The sequence below is a fragment of the Siphateles boraxobius genome, unplaced genomic scaffold, assembly GCF_051911475.1.
Source record: "Siphateles boraxobius isolate OS27281-9 unplaced genomic scaffold, OSU_SipBor_1 6, whole genome shotgun sequence".
NCBI classification, from domain to species: Eukaryota; Metazoa; Chordata; class Actinopteri; order Cypriniformes; family Leuciscidae; genus Siphateles; species Siphateles boraxobius.
The window spans coordinates 14,025,987-14,043,075 of NW_027509186.1; the positions used below are offsets into that span (position 1 = coordinate 14,025,987).

A 17,089-nucleotide genomic window follows, 5' to 3' on the forward strand; every position below is an offset into this window, starting at 1 on the left:
GTTGACCATATGACAAATAAACAACTATGTTGTGGACAAAGATATGTGGAAGTGTGAATGTTTGAATGGAAATTAATAACTTAAATGTCTCTTCATATTGAATGTTTGATTTAGGAGTCGCGCTTCTTATTTCGGATCTCCACGCCTATGATTAAATACCCTGCACACCCACCTCAAAAGTGAAGGGTATGGAAATAAAACACTATAAAAAACACCAAAATAAAGAACACTAGACCGGTAACCTGTACTTTCAAAACAATCACATTATTTAACATACAAAATTATAGAAATACCAATTAATAAATCATTTTGATACTCATGACAGTTCCAAAGAAGACACAACTCAAAATCACAGTCAAATATTGAAGCTGATATAGAACAATGATTACTGACACTCAGGAGTAACTCATATTCAATGCAAGAATATGGAAAGGCAAAATAAATGTATTGTCTATTAACAGTAGTGATGTGAAAAAAGACGTCAATGTTCTATAAATACTGACATCTCATTTTGACAATAATATATTTACTAGAAGAACTGTAGGGCATTTACGGTTGCCAACCAATGCAGCAAATTCTATCAAATTCAACTGATATGAGGTCATGTGCCAATTTTAGCTATTTTACATTGGCTTTGAAAGTAGTAATTTGAATCAGAATATTTTTAGGGGAAATGTACAACTTCAATAAATGGATTATGATGTCAATGAATGAATGAATAAATGAATGAATGAAACATTTAGGAAATAAATTGGATGGATTTTAATGCAGACTTAAATACTGAATGCAAATATGCTGGTGGACCTATTTCAGCTAGCCAATTTAACTGCATAAACAGAAGTCAAAACTTGTCGGTGGGCCATAAAGGGGGGAATCACCCGGATGCAGGGCACACGACGTTAGGTGGTAAACAATTACTTCATATTAGCGGGAGCAGAGCGTTTAATTGGACACATACCAGTCCAGTGCAAGATGAGTCATCAATATTGTAGCTCGGTTTTTCCTTAAGGTAAACTATTTTGAGTAGACACTCGCATACATTTCCTCAGAGAGCAGGCGAGACATGGACCAAAAGCCACAAAACTCTTATTTTAGATTAAGTAGGCCTATATTGGTATGTTTAAATCCGAACTATCATTTTTATTTAGATTTTTTTACAGCTTCGAGTTTACATCGTATAGCCTATGACTGAGATGTCACTGAAATTCTTTATAATTGATTGTACTTGTAGCCTACTTTCGGGTAAATTAGTTGTAAAAAGGATGGAAGGATGAAAACATATTCGGGATTTTATGATGCAATGCTCGCAGTGCAATGACTCAAAGTTCAGTGGCGCCGCGGTTCAGCTTTAGGACCCTGGGATGCAGAGCGCAGTGACAGCGCGTGGACAGATCTGCTTTACCGCACACGCACCGCATCAGCAGCGCGTGAGAGCGCGGCAAAAAGACACTATCCAACGGAACACTCCTGTGCTCGACTCGCTCTTTTCACCTGTGTGGCTGAACTGCCATAAACTAAAGCACACCTGGTTTCCCAGGGCATCTAAATAAATCCCAGCTGCCGACCATCCTTTGGAAAGTTACGCACGGCTCATTGGAGAGATGGAAGAGTAGTTGCACTTCTGTTCTTGGAATTATCAAGCATCGTCTGTGATAAGGAAACTGGGTAAGATATTCTCTTTTCATTATTGCGTTTTAAAGCTTTGTGCACCGACGCCTCTCAGTCAACCAGCAGAAAGAATGTCGTGTATTTTGTGCGATTTTCCAAAATAAGTTTTATGCAAAGTGTCCAGTTCAGCCCAAAGGGTTTTGTGCATGGACGAACTTCCTATTGGCCATCATTGCATGCAACCTTTACTGTCTATGCATGCAACAGAGAGACATTCTGGGGGAAAAAGAATATTTAATAGAAGCTTGTGAAGTGCTGTAATGTGTTAGGATTTAAAGTATGCACCAGCCTTAAGAAGGATGCTGATGGTTTCATGCTGGATTCAAGACTGTTCTGGGTACAAGTTCATTGTATTGAAAGAAAAGTGTGATTTTTTTTAAAAATGGGAAATACTGCATGCAATAACTTGATCGTGTAAAAATGTGAAATATATATATATATATATATATATATATATATATATATATATATATATATATATATATATATATCCAGAGACAGTTATGATTCTATTTGAAAGTCTTATAGCATCTACAGTGAAAGTGAACCACACAGTCTCTTTGGCCCTGAGATCAGAATTTTGCTTAGACTTGCATTGAGCAGAATGGACAGGGTGGACTGCTGAAACAGCGTACAATCACACAGCTTATTGGCGATCAGCCTTTTAACCCTCATGTTCTGTTATTTTTCACATCTTTTCCTTTAAACGAATTAAACCCCAACAGACAGGCATTATTGAAGCTTTAGCTTGCAGTTTCACCATAGGCATGGACTTTTCAGAATAGTGACCGTGTAAAATGCTTGTTATTTGTGCTTTAATCAATTTTAAAATCAATGCAATTTTGTTGTCTGTGGGAGTAAAATATTTAACTGTTTTTTAAATCATAAATTATGTTACTTTTCATAAAAGTATTAGTGTTAACCTTAAATATAAATATATTCAGATTGTTAAAAGCTATTTAAACAGCACATTGCACTCATAAAAAGGGAGCTGACTCTGGTGCTGAAAGCATGCATGTGTTTAACTCAGTGATTCTCAATCCTGGTCCTGGGGACTCACAGCTCTGCACAGTTTGTATGTCCCTCTCATTTAACACATCTGATTCAGATCATCAGCTCGTTAGGAAAGAGTTCCATGAACTGAACTGGGTGTGTCAGATAAAGGAGACATATAAAATGTGCAGAGCTGTGGGTCCCCAGGACCAGAATTGAGAAGCACTGCTTTAACTCAATCAGAGAAAGCCTGATTTGAGGTTGAAATCTTGTTTATAGTCAGTCCATATCAAGTTATAAGTTTGCAATCTGATACGTCAACATATTTTCGAGCTATTAAAAGCGGCTTTTGGGGTCAGACAGAGCATGAGAACAGTCCTCTTTGTGTGGAAGTGAGAGCCGTCCCCTGCTGAAAGTTTCAAAGAACAGCTAGGTGTGCTTGGAATACATAAATGTATTTTTAACGGGCACCGTCCTTCATAAATGTATGAAATGGAGAATACTTCCATGAATTAATCATCTCTCTCAACGTGCCGCGTTTGTTTAATCCAGTGATTGTAATACAGTCTTTTGTACTGTGCTGCGCTATGCCCAAGAGAAATCAACCCTTGTGGTTTTTCAATAAAGCTGAAAATATTTCAAATTACAAAAATGCATGACCTGGTACAGTTCATTGTATATGTAATCAAGCCTAAATTAAAATCGATGGCGAGAACGAGAAGACGTTGAGCATTGCAGTTTGAGAGTCTTCTCTAATCACAGTGAATGAAAAGCATCTTCATCAAAGAGCAACATTCATTTTCTTTGTAAGAGTATGAAACAATCCATGCTTTCAGAAAAAGAAAAAAAAAGCTGAACAGATGCCACCAAAGTGATTGTAAAGCCTCTCATGACATTTTCATGTGTGTGCATGTGTGAACCACGCAAGACATACGGTCTCTAAGGTATTTGGGCTGTCAATTTGATCTCATTTAGCATTGTTATGCAGCCAGGTGCTGTAATTTAAAATTCAGCGTTCCAGCACACTCTTCATTTGATGATAAAGTACTTTTTGGTGCCCTTTTTTTTGGTGCCTCTCTAGGGGTCCTTTGGCAGCCAAGTAAAGTGTGACTAGTTTTAAGTCCTATGAATTGTATTGCTCATGGGTTTCGATTAAAAACTGAATTTGAGGGTTCTGAGGGAAGCAGGTGGACCAGTGGTCTGTAAAATACTCTATTTCTTGCTTGTATCTGGGCTCTTTAGGTGGCTGGACCCATGCGTGACCTCCGTAATGTCATGTGATTCACCTCAGTGAGTTCTTCGCTGGCATGCCAATTTCTAGACAGCGTTGCTCCATAGACAGTTCTGGACCAGAGCCAAAGTCGCTAGATTGCCATCTCTTCTTCTATCTCATTTTTTTTTCTCTTTCTACTGTGTGCAAGTCCGCGGGAGCTCTGACAGGAAACGCGTGACGGAACAGACTTTGCTTGGCTGGTGGTGTTTGGAAATATAATTTTGTAATCTGACATACACTACGTGGCCAAAAGGATGTGGACACCCCGTTATAATTGAACGATTTCATCTTGGTCCTTTAGTTCTAGATACATCTTAAGGCTATATATGCAGTAGTCACTCTGATGGAAATTTATTGGCCAATATTGTAAAAAAATTGCTTAGTGCATTTTGAGTAAATGTTGTATAAGATAAGTTAATTTCAGCTAGTTTCTGTACAAGCTATCCTCTTCAGTGTCACATGGTCCTTCAGAAATCATTCTATGATGATTTGATTCTCAAGAAACATTTCTGATTATTATCAATGTTGAAAACAGTTGTGCTGCTATTTTGTGTAAACAGTGATTTTTTTGTGTGTAAAAATTGAATATAACAAACTTTAAATGCATACAAAATGCATACATTTTGCTTACAAGTCTTTACTGCAAATTTTGATCAATTTAATGTATCCTTTCCAAATAAAAGTTTTAATTTCTTTTACACGTAAGTTTAAAATATTTTAACTGACCCCCCCAGAGTGAGTTTTTTCAAGGCGACCGTTATTTTAGAACGCTTCCATGACGACGCGTCACGCTTGTCACGTGATACACCGCAGCCAAAATAACACTGTAGATAGATCGCTTTTTTTATGTTTTTCCTTTTTTATTCAAAATATTCACAAGCTTGCTTACCATGTCAACAACTACCTTATATTCCGATTCTCAAATAAGTGAGTGTGTGTTGTCATTTAAGAACCTTTATAAATAATCTTGATCTTGATCTATAACGTCAGATGGGCCCCACCATGTTTGTTTGCGCTGCAGTTCAGAGAGTCCTGTCTGTCGGATTTACAGCACGTGAATTCAGCAGTTTCTCCCGAAATACATGTAAGAAAGTGGCCGGTGAACTGGGAGAAGAATAGAGTAAACTTTATAGTACTTTACAAAAATGCATGACCTGGTACAGTCAATCTATAATGTATCTGTATCTGATATGAATAACACACGTCGGAAAATTATATTTGAATAGATTGTTATTGCTGCTTATATAGACATCAGTGTGTATTTTACAAACTCCAAAAGCACAGTTTGAATCTGGCAGTTGTGTCACGTCACTTTTCATTCTAAATCCCAAATGAGGGACTGTACCGCTCAGGGGCACAGAAATAAGAATCCCATATGTGGGACCGTACCGCTCAAAAGCCATGCCACAAACTTTTGAATGTCCTGCTGTCATGATCACCATTGGCCATTGAAAACTGCATTTCAGTCATGGGAAATCACAACATTTTATTAATGTAAATGGAGTGTACATAGGTGTGGTCTTGGCGGACGAGGGTACGACTTGCTTCTGCATGGAAACATGCTGCTGCAGAGAGCGAGAGAGAGAGAGAGAGAGAGAGAGAGAGAGAGAGAGAGAGAGAGAGAGAGAGAGAGAGAGAGAGAGAGAGAGATACTCTCTCATTGCAGATCTGGGCAGGTGGTGCTGGGGAGGTGGGCGACTAAAATAAGAATTCCCATAGCACACAGAGTTGGTGTATTTGTTTGGATGCGTCATGGTTATAAAGGTAAGTAGTAATAGATATGTGAAATCGATTGGCTGTGGAAGTGACATTGAAATGACCAATCAGAACGCGAATAGAGTTTCATGTCTGAGCTATTCATATCGGTCAACCACTACAGAGCCTAATGTTGAAATGGTCACATAGCATTATGGATCTTTTACGGAAATGCTGATTTACGCTGATTTGTCTGGTGAAAAAGTTCTGTATTTATTCTATGTCATAATATAAGTCATAATACAACGGTTTAAACAGGTGTAAATGCCCTGATGTAAGACATCTGCTGACAGAGTTAGATGTCTGCTGAGAGAGCAAATCACAAGGTTTTTGCTGACACAATTACTCCACACTGTTTACTAGCAAGCTTGTGACACAGGAGTCAAAAAATCACAATTGTTTTAGTAGTGAAAAGAAACATCAAATTGGACTGAGGTTTTAGCGAAATACCAAGTGGATGGAGAAAGTAGTCTGAAGATTTTGAAGTTAATTTCTAGCAAATGATATCACATGTGTGTATGGTATCATACACATAAAATATGTAAAAAGTCATTGCATGTGGTACTGGAAAAGGTAATCAGGCCATTTTACTGCAATTTGTTGCATTTCAAGTGTAAAAGTGGCTAATTATAGATAATTATAGATAATTGTGTGCCTTCAACTTTGTTGCAACAGTTGTGTTGTCAGTGTCCATAAAGAATTAATTTACTCGTTGCATTCACATATTCTTTGCACAAAACCAAATTAACCTCTGATGGATGATTTTATGTTAATCTCAAGTCCATAGCATGCGGTTGATGCCCATAAGTAGCTGGTTTGGGGATCAGGGATTGGAAAGCAAGAGGTGATTCTTGAGCGAAGGAGTGTGACCATGAATTGTATCATTGTTCAACACCTGTCTGCGCTTGCATCCACACCCACACGGCCGCCATGCCCCTTGCCACTTCCGATCCGTTTCTGTTGCCCTTTTCTTGGATAAACGCGTGCAATCCAGAGAGGAACGCAACTCCAGCCCTCACAGCAAATCTAAAGCTTATCACTGAAATTGGATTTTAGCTTGCATGCTGCAGCCAATGGGGACGTGCTGATACAGTCTGGCCCTGGACCGTGGGGGTTAAATATCGTACAGTGTCTGAGGATTTAGAATTGGAAATGGAAATTTAGCAGTTCCACAAGTGCACACTGTATGGTCTGTTCTCAGGAAATGACTGGTTATCAGTGGACTTATCATTGAACAACTGCAGACCTGAATAGCCTATGGCTGCTAATAAATCTCTCTCTCTCTCTCTCTCTCTCTCTCTCTCTGCTCTTCACTCGCTCTCTGTCTTAGGGGAATTGTGAAGATAGATTATTTGTTGCGCATGTGGATGTGATCAGATGTCCTCTGGGTAGGTTTGCTTGAATTGTTTCCTGTCTTGTAGTGCTGTCCGCAGGCAGCCCTGTGTGTGTGTGTGTGTGTGTGTGTGTGTGTGTGTGTGTGTGTGTGTGTGTGTGTGTGTGACAGATGTCAGAGACCTGGTTCCGTGACCCTTGTGTAAGTGTGTAATCTGGTGGGAAGACCTGACAGGTCGTAGCCCTCACCCTGACGTAGAGAAGAGCCACACATTCTATCAAGACCTTAAACAAACTAACAGAAGGTTACCTCAGTGTTCATTGTGAGAAATGAGCAGGTAGTAGTTGTAGTTAAATAATACATGACTACACATTCCCTTACTCTCCATGACCCTACTAACTACTTCACCAAAAATATTTATTCAGTCTCATGTCATTCTCAATGTTCACATACACTACAGATAAAAACATCTGGGGTCGGTAAGATTTTTTAAAATGTTTTTAAAAGAAGTCTCTTATCCTCACCAAGGCTGCATTTATTTAATCTAAAATGTAGTAAAAACAGTAATATTGTGAAATGTTATTGCCATATAAAATAACTGTTTCCTGTTTTAATATATTTAGAAATGTAATTTATTCCTGTCAATTTTCATCATCATTACTCCTGTCTTCAGTGTCACGTGATCCTTCAGAAATCATTCTAATATGCTCAAGAAACATGCATTATCGTTATCAATGTTGAAAACAGTTGTGCTTCTTAATATTTTTAATGGGAACCATGATCGTTTTTGATGAATAAAAAGTTAAAAAGAACAGCATTGTATTTGAAATATAATGTAAGTCTTTACTGTCCCATTTGACCAATTTAATGCATCCTTGCTGAATAAAAGATTTCTTTAAACTTTTGAATGATAGTGTAGACCTTTTCCACACAGATTGTTCATAGAGTCAGTGAACGCAAAAAAATGAATGCATAGAGAAGGCTAAAAAGAACTATAAAGTGCTTTTCCTTTGCAATTCATGAATCAAATAGAGTTTATTAGGCAGGTTTGAGATAATAATGTCTGGTCACGTGACATATGAGAACCAATGATGCTTTACATTAATAAAGTCAAATATGTAGCTCTTATTTTTTTAATAGCCCATTTCAGAGCTTTGACAGAGAGGAAGATCATCAGAATAGAGCAACTTAAATCAAAGAAAGCTATTATTTGACTATACTTTTGGATTATTTACTCCTTTTTTGAGCATACTCAAAAAGTAAAGCATGACAGCAGCAATGACAAAGTCATGGGTTTCGATTCCCACTGAATGTATATAATAGGCATACCTTAAAAGCCAAATGCATAAATGTACATTTTAGCAGACATAGTCACTATAAACCTTTTATTGTATAGAAAAGAGCTTTCAATAGCAGCTTACATGTTTGGAATTGGGGAAATAATAATGACAGAATTGTAATTATTGGGTGATTTATCCCTTTAACCTCAACACTAAGCATTGTAGAAATTAACATTTTTGAATGTCACATTATGAAATGCAATGCAATGCAATTCAATTAATAATTCATTAATTCAGAGGAATGATTTTAACGAATGCTCATTATGTTTTTAATAGTTCATAAAATATATTCAACACATATCGTTTGAATCCTCTAGGCTGACATATCCTAGTCATTATCCGCTTGTATTTTATTGTAGCCTTTGGCGAGGCCCACAGGATCACCGTGAGGAATGTGACTGCAAAGTCATCACACTAAGCATTGAGAATATGATAACAGCATCAGCGGACAACCTACAAACACCAACGATTCAGAAAAAGAAGTCCCCATATTTTTTTCTTTTTCATTTGTATCCTCAGCCGTGTGGTGTTTCATAATTTAGCAGGTTTAATGTCATAAAACAGCTTGGGGCTCAGCGGGGGGTTGGGGAGATAATTGGGGTGTTTTTCATCTTCACTGGTTCTTAAATGTGCTTTTTAAGTCAGGACTTTTCCTGTGGCCCATGTGAAGTACAGCCAGCGCTTCTCATGTCGGTCTCTGGAGGGGAAGGGAAGGGGGTCACTTCAGCAGGTGCTTTTCTCTTTCTACAGTCAGGCACAGATTGAAAGAAGCCACTCTGACGTCTCTCATTCTGTCAGGCATTAAAAATGTCAGTTTTACCATAAAAATGGGGATTATTGTAATGCAGTTCCGGCACAATGAACTGTGCAGTTGCGGACTAGTTGTGCGTGATGATGTTGAATGTTGCGAATGTGATTATAATTGCAAACAGAAATTTGCAATCATAAGCATTTTTATTATTTTAATATGTTCCTTGAGGTTCACTTATAATGTTAATACGTTTTTTGTTTACCCGAAAAACCATCATTTATAGACAAAGCATTACATTTACAGACAAAGCAGATCAAATAAAGTTAGCTGATTCATCTTTCAACAAAAGTTTAGTTGCGAACTCTCTGTTACACTGTGCCTGGTTTATAAAACAAAATGGTCAGAACAGAGTAACATATAATCCTGTTTAAACAAGCGAACATGCTGGAGTATGTCAGAATCTGAACGTGCATCTGTATATGGTATCCGGTGTAGACAGCATCAGTGTTTATAATAGGTTCTATTCAGGGTTTGAAATGAACTTTTTCACTCACCGGCCAATTTGGCTACTAAATTTTTAAGTTACCGGCCATTGAGAACTTCTACTAGCCAACAAATAAATAAATAAATAAACCAGATTAAGTAAATCACAGCTTATAATTTGGATTTCATACTTTCTTATTCAAACAAAATCCTGTATTCAGCCATCTCCTCCCTTCCTCTTTCATCTTCATGCTTTTCAAAAATTTAAGATGTTGGAAAATAACAATGTCTTTTCTGTTAACCAAATGCTTTTTAATCTTCGCTATTGCTTCAATGCAAATGAACAAGCGCACTGTTATGTGTTGCGTAGTGATGTGTATGTTCAAGTAAGCCAGATATGCATGCGTAGGATTTTATATAAATCCTGAACGCTATGATGCGATGATTCATTGATGTCTTACTCTTGAGGCAGTCATAAACTAACTACTAAAACGTGAATCTGTGAAAACGGTGACGTCATGCACATGTGAATTACGTGTTTAGTCTATATGCTTTTTATTTCAAATTAAAGGATACAAATTTTAACAGTAAGAAATAAGGGGGACATCATCATAAGTGGTTATAAGAATTACACAAATCAACACAAAATAACATTTTGTCATCATGAAAAATGAAAGGTTCCTTACAACAGACTCAAGCATGATATAAGTTTTCGAAGCCTTTGTGTTCAAAGGTTTTGACATTTTCTAAAAGGAAGTAAAAAGGGACTTTATATCAGAGGAGAACATTCTAAAATTGGGATTACAGTGAATGTTTCTGGCTTTGTGAAGATGAAATTTACCCATGAAGACAAAGTAATAATACAGAATTATGAAGATTAACACCCTTAGAATGAAAATCGGACAAAAAAAGATTTTGTAATTAGTGTCTAAAGTGTGTTCGGGCTCGTGTGCACTGTAGTAAAAGAAAGGGTATATGTGCAAAGTGACATCGCCAACTACTGGGTTCGTTTTGATAACAGATTCATCTGTTTAAAGAAAAATACTTTTCTATTTTTAGCACATCGTTGTCATGTAAAAGTACCCTCAAACTATTAACTTTGCAGGATGTTTTAATGGTACAAAAATCTCCTATATGTCAAAAGATCATGACAAATGTGATTTCTCATGTCATGACTCCTTTAATGAATTATGTGGTTGCTAGCATGTTCTGGGTGGTTGCTATGTGGTTTCTTGCAGGACCACCACCAAGTCTCTCTATACGACTTGGGACCCTGCTTAAATGCAAATTTATTTGATGTTGTTCACCGGTTTTAGTAAATTAATAGTGAAATTCATATTCACACCACCAACAGAGTTTGACAAAAAAGGATTTTTCTCATGGCTGCTTCTTGCAGAACAGCAAATTGTTTTTTTGTACTGCTATGTGTCATTTCTGAGAGCAAAATGAATGCGAACTTCTTTGTGCATGTTTGCGCCGTCTGCAGTGGTTTGTGCTTCACGCCACAGTTAATGTGTCAAACAGAGCTAGACAGCATTTCTACAAGGATTGTGTGTCCATTCAGAATTGAATTGAGAATGCCTTTTAAATTCCAATTCAGTTCCTGAATTTGAACTCAAATAGCAGAACGGAAAAGAATGGAAATTCAAAGAAATTCAACTGTAATTTTTAACTTGATGAAATAATTTTATTAGCTTTATGAAACCATATTTGAGACTTTAAAATGACCTCACGTAGATGGATAGACAGAAAAGATAGATATAGATAGATAGATAGATAGATAGATAGATAGATAGATAGATAGACGGACGGACGGATGGATAGATAGATATATTGATGGATAGATAGATAGATAGATAGATAGATAGATAGATAGATAGATAGATAGATAGATAGATAGAGGAAGGATGGATGGATGGATGGATGGATGGATGGATGGATAGATAGATAGATAGATAGATAGATAGATAGATAGATAGATAGATAGATAGATAGATAGATAGATAGATGGATGGCCAGACGAATGGATAGATAGATATATTGATGGATGGATAGATAGATAGATAGATAGATAGATAGATAGATAGATAGATAGAGGAAGGATGGATGGATGGATGGATGGATGGATGGATGGATGGATGGATGGATGGATGGATAAATAGATAGATAGATAGATAGATAGATAGATAGATAGATAGATAGGCAGACAGACAGACATGGATGGATGGATGGATGGATGGATGGATGGATGGATGGATGGATGGATGGATAGATAGATAGATAGATAGATAGATAGATAGATAGATAGATAGATAGATAGATAGATAGATAGATAGATAGATAGATGGATGATTAGATTGATTGCTCTTCCTGTAATTCCAGTACAACTTCCTGTGGGGTTTGGCCAATTAAAACTAAATTAATTCATCAAACAAACAGTGAACAATTCTATAATTTGAATTTTTTACAAGGCTGTGTCCAACTAACTGTTAACATATCAGGCCAGAGTCTGTCAATGGTCCCAAAGACTCGCTATAAAACCCGGGGAGACCTGTCCTTTCAGGCTGTAGCCCTCAGACTATGGAACGCCTTGCCTTTGTTCCTCCGTGTGGGCGACTCGGTCAGTTCTTTTAAAAGGCATCTCAAGACACTGTTATTTAGACAAGCATTTAGTTAACTGGGTTTTATTTTGGGCTCTTTAAATGTTGTAAGCTTTACTGATTGTATACTGTTTTATTTTGTGGTTGCACTTTGTAAAGCACTTTGTGATTTTATCTGTTAAAAGTGCTCTATAAATAAACTTTACTTACTTACTTACATATGTGACGGAAATATACTATAATTATATTCAGTCACAACTTCAATTGATAGAAATATTGATTTATACAGGTTTATCAGTAATATCAGTAGGTTATTATTGGCAGTCCCATAATTTCCAGCCATCCATATCCAAATTTATCCCCATGACATTTTTGTATGCCAGACTTTTTCTCTTTGGCTTAGAGTAAATATTTGCTCATCAACTTTGCCTTTCCTATAATTAATGGAGAACGCAACAAATATCCAAAAGCTCTGCCAACAGGCGCTCATGAATGTCCTACTGCTGCAATAACAATCAACTGCCATAATAGCAATGCACCGAACATTAACTCCGAATTATAATGACAAACACTGTTTTCCAAATTCTAACTAGCCTCACTGCCAGTAGGAGACACTTCGGTAGTCAATGTGCCAGTTTGTAGTGCAAATGACATAGCGGTCTTGTTCTGGGATTTGTTCCCCAGTTTGTTGGCATGGAAACTAGTTTCTACAAAGCCTTTAAACATTGCATACTGGGTTTTGTGGTCACTTGCTTCTTTATTACTCACTTGCATGTTTTGGGTGGATATCATTTACTGTTCACCAATGACTCAGTTCGGGCTCTGGCTGCCAATTGGATCTCCATGTACATTTCTGCTCCCAAATCTGATCAAAACTCTGTTAGGCTGCATGCTGCCAGGTTGGCGTTTTTAAAATTAGACTTGCAGTGATGCTTCAGCTTTCAAGACACACATGCGCAGTCACATGCTAACACGGCCACGGCAGTGAATCACAGTTTTATTTGAGACAATAGAGTTTGATGTGACAGGTGTACTGTGCAAACCCGTAAGTCATCCATCAAATCCAAACCAGTCAATGCAACCCTTTCTTCAAGGTCAGCAATATTTAAAGCACAGCCAGCAGTCAGAAGAGAACATTATTTAGCTGTTGAGTTTAACAGGTACAGCAGTATTGGTAACACATTGAATTACTTCATTATCTTGCATAGAATTGTCTTTAATTATCCTTTTTGTAATATTCTAGCAAATTATTTGAAATGTTTGCATGCCACCAAAAACATTTCTGTGAATTGTGTGCCCTAACCCTAACTCTAACAAACATCCAGATATATTGGGACAGAATACCCAATAAAGTTTACATGAAAAGGTTTTTATTGGGAATACTTGATCCTGATTGGTCAAACGCAACATTCTGATCAAACATTTTATTTTTATTCAGTAAGGATGCATTAAAGAAATCAAAAGCAGTAAAAACATTTATAATGTTACAAAAGATTTCTGCCTCAAGTAAACGTTCTATTCATTAAAGAATCCTGAAAAAAATGCTTGATGGTTTCCACAACAATATTAATCCGCAAAACTTTTTTTAATATAACAAAAAGAAATGTTTCTTGAGCAGCATATCATCATATTAGAATGATTTCTGAAGGATCATGTGACACTGAAGACTGTAGTAATGCTGAAAATCAGCTTTGCATCACAGGAATAAATGTATTTCAAAAATCAGATGGAAAATGGTCTTGTCGTCATAGAGAAAGATCACTAGCTTGATGTAGAAGAATGCGTCGGCTTTTGAGATTTAGTGCTTTTTGTAAAAGACCAAGCATAAGACAAGAGAAGATGAATTGAGGAGCATGCATTGAGATCAGAGCAAATATGGGTCCTTAGGTTATTGATGCAACATGTCAATAGTTACTGATTGACTTGGAAATTGTTCTCAGGCCATTTGCATGTGAGTTTAAATCAGAGACTAACAAAGAACAAAGGTTTGGGTTAAAGGTCAGGTCAGGATTGTGGGTGGAATTGTTATTCTATCCATCTTTTTCTCAGGCACAAAGATGGTGTCCCGGACACTTCCAATATTTCGCCTTTCTCACTTAATGGCACATCATGACACTTGCTACTCAAAATGTGTCATTATAATGAATGTTCCTTAGTCTGACAAATAGTTCATCGCCCCGAGGTTCTGGACAGACGTCAATTTCTGTTTGTTAATGGTTGGTTTTAATGTCCCCCCTCTGTCTCTCTCCTCTCAGAGTGAGTTGATGGGACCATCCTGCCATTTGTCTGTAATTACCCCCGGTGTACATCACCCATCCTATCCCAGCAGGCTCTGGCAGGGATGCTATTATTTTACTACTGGCTTGAAGACAGCGCTGGGTGTTTGAGTGACACCTCTGTAAACAGTCCAGTTGTGTCTGGTAGCCAGACTTTTTGACTTGTGACATTTAGTCTGGCCCTGTTTGTAGCTTATTCTGGCCAAGAGACTGTCTGGCCGGCATGTGAAGTGATAGCTTTGCATTTAGAGGCAGGTTTATTCCAAATGGATTATATACCGCAACAAACAGGCCGGCATTGCAAAATTAATTCTTCAGCTGTGTTCAGGAGCAGCTTTAAAGTAATTGACAAACAAAATAGCTTTACAATCTATTTCATAGATTTTATTCGGTGATTGCTGCAAACTGATCCCATGAGTATTCGTTTATATTTTTACATAAAGTGTGTTACAAATTAAAACCTCAAGATGCTTTACGACATGCTGGCAATCGCCTACTTCTTCACAGATTGCGACTGCAACACATCGTCTTTCAGGAATACATTATTGTGACTTGTCCGTCTTTATAACACTACAAATTTTAAAGAAATGGTTATGGTTTAACGGTTGGAGTAGGATTAGCGGCTCAAAATATCTTTTTAATGCTATATTGTTGCTAAAAGTGTCATTTTCGTATACATTTCTGTCGTTATACGTTTCGTTTTTATTTTATTTTTATTTTCTCTATAAACGCTTATATTTGGGTTTGGGGGTAGGGTTGAGGGATCTAAAATGTATCTATAAAATAGTAAAAGGGCAATTACACAAATATCTTTATTATCTAAAAGATTTGTAAATATGTTATGTTTCTTTAGCTGTAAATACATAATGATGTTTATGTTTAAATGTTGTCAATATGTCCATATTGTATGTTTCAGCATCTATCCAAATTTACAAAAATGTACCTGTAAGTGTTACATATTAATACCTATGTATCAATAACTACATTTTCTCCTGTTGGTTAGTTGAATTCATTGTGTTTAGCACTTTTTTCATTTTGCGAATGAAATATATGTTTATCTTGACTTTAGTCTGAAGCTTTTTTCAGTGCATGGACCGTAATTTATATTTTATTATTTGAATTTGATTTGACATCAGTGTTATTTTAGTTTTATTTATATACTATTATATATTTTTTATTACTATTTTGAATTAGGGCTGGGCGAAATGGCCAAAAAGTCATATATCGGTATTTTTTGGTTAAATGGCGATATACGATATATATCTCGGTACTTTCTACGTTTTTCTATTTGGATAAAGAAAATGTATTTATTTAAAAAAAACAATTATTTCACATCCTGCTCAATGATATCCAAACAATGATATTGAAGGATATGGAAACAAATAGGGAATGTAATTTAGGCTATGCAATATATTATGTGCAAAAAGGTGGTTAAAATCACATTACATTCTAACTTTGTAACATTACAAACTAAAAACAAAAATAATGCTTTTGTTTTTAAAAATGACTAAAGGCTTAATTAAAAATGAAAATAAAAACAAAAGCACAAACTAATTATATTAGCCTGCATTTGATTACACCATTATAATGGTCACTTTCATAAAAATATACTTGTAGGTTTAAAATTCCACATATGGCACATTTATAGTCTCCAACAACAAATATTTTAGTAATATGTATTTTAGTCAGAATTATTGCGCTACTGTTCTATTGTGCTCGTCTGTTTGGCGCGCGTGCGCGCGGCGGCGCTCATTAACGGAAACTTAAATTTTAGCGGAGATTCACTTGCAGAAGCTCGTCCTCTCCTGACAGTGAAATGGACATATTTGTTTGATTTGTTTGAACATTTACAGATGGAGAATATACCTGTGAAATGTAAGTTAAGCACTGAGAAAAGCAACACGTCTCAAACGAATTTAACAGCGCCAGTATTTATCTTTCAGTCACTAACAGTAGGCTATCTGTCCGAGCATCTGACAGGGCAAGCTGCTTTAAACTTGTTAACCATCTTACCTGTTATTTTGAAGCGCTTAATAAGCTTGTGTCATGTTTAGGACAAATTGTACTGTTCTTTCACTGCAGGAGCTCACACTGCTTACTCCACTATTTTTCAGATGTGCTCGTATCAAACTACTGTATCGATATGAACGGTATTGCCTCATTCCATAACGTGGGGAAAAAATCGATATATTGTACAAACTCGATATACCGCCCAGTCCTATTTTGAATGATATTAGACTTTTATATTTTCAGTTTAGTTTTAGTTTAAGTTTTAATCATTTTTTTTACATTGTTCTATCATTTATTTGAGTTTTCATTTATTTGAGTTTTATTTTTTAGTCATTTTAGAACTTCAACTTATTAAGTTGGCAAAGCAGCATTTTTCAATGTTTGTTTTTCAGGTTACAGTTTTTCTTTTTAAAAGTAGTATTTTATTTCATTTCAGCTTTATTTCAATAAATAAAAATAAACTATTTTTAATAGTTCATTTTTTTCACTGTTTGAAATAGTTGATCAAAACAGTCATTGCTCAATTCTGGTACTTTATCACAACTGTTTTTGCATTAAGTCAGTCAATTTTTCCCCGCATTATGTAGTTATGGGTGGTGTATGAAAT

At 36.4% G+C, this 17,089-nt stretch overlaps 1 long non-coding RNA gene across 1 annotated transcript in view; it reads left to right on the forward strand.

The window, feature by feature from the left end:
* Window positions 1–895: 895 nt before the first annotated feature.
* The window catches only part of LOC143715920 (uncharacterized), a 39,624-nt gene continuing 23,430 nt past the window's right edge, over window positions 896–17,089 (forward strand). Inside the window, exon 1 of the long non-coding RNA XR_013195918.1 lies at window positions 896–1,665. This is a non-coding gene — a long non-coding RNA (uncharacterized LOC143715920). The remainder of the gene's footprint in view (window positions 1,666–17,089) is intronic.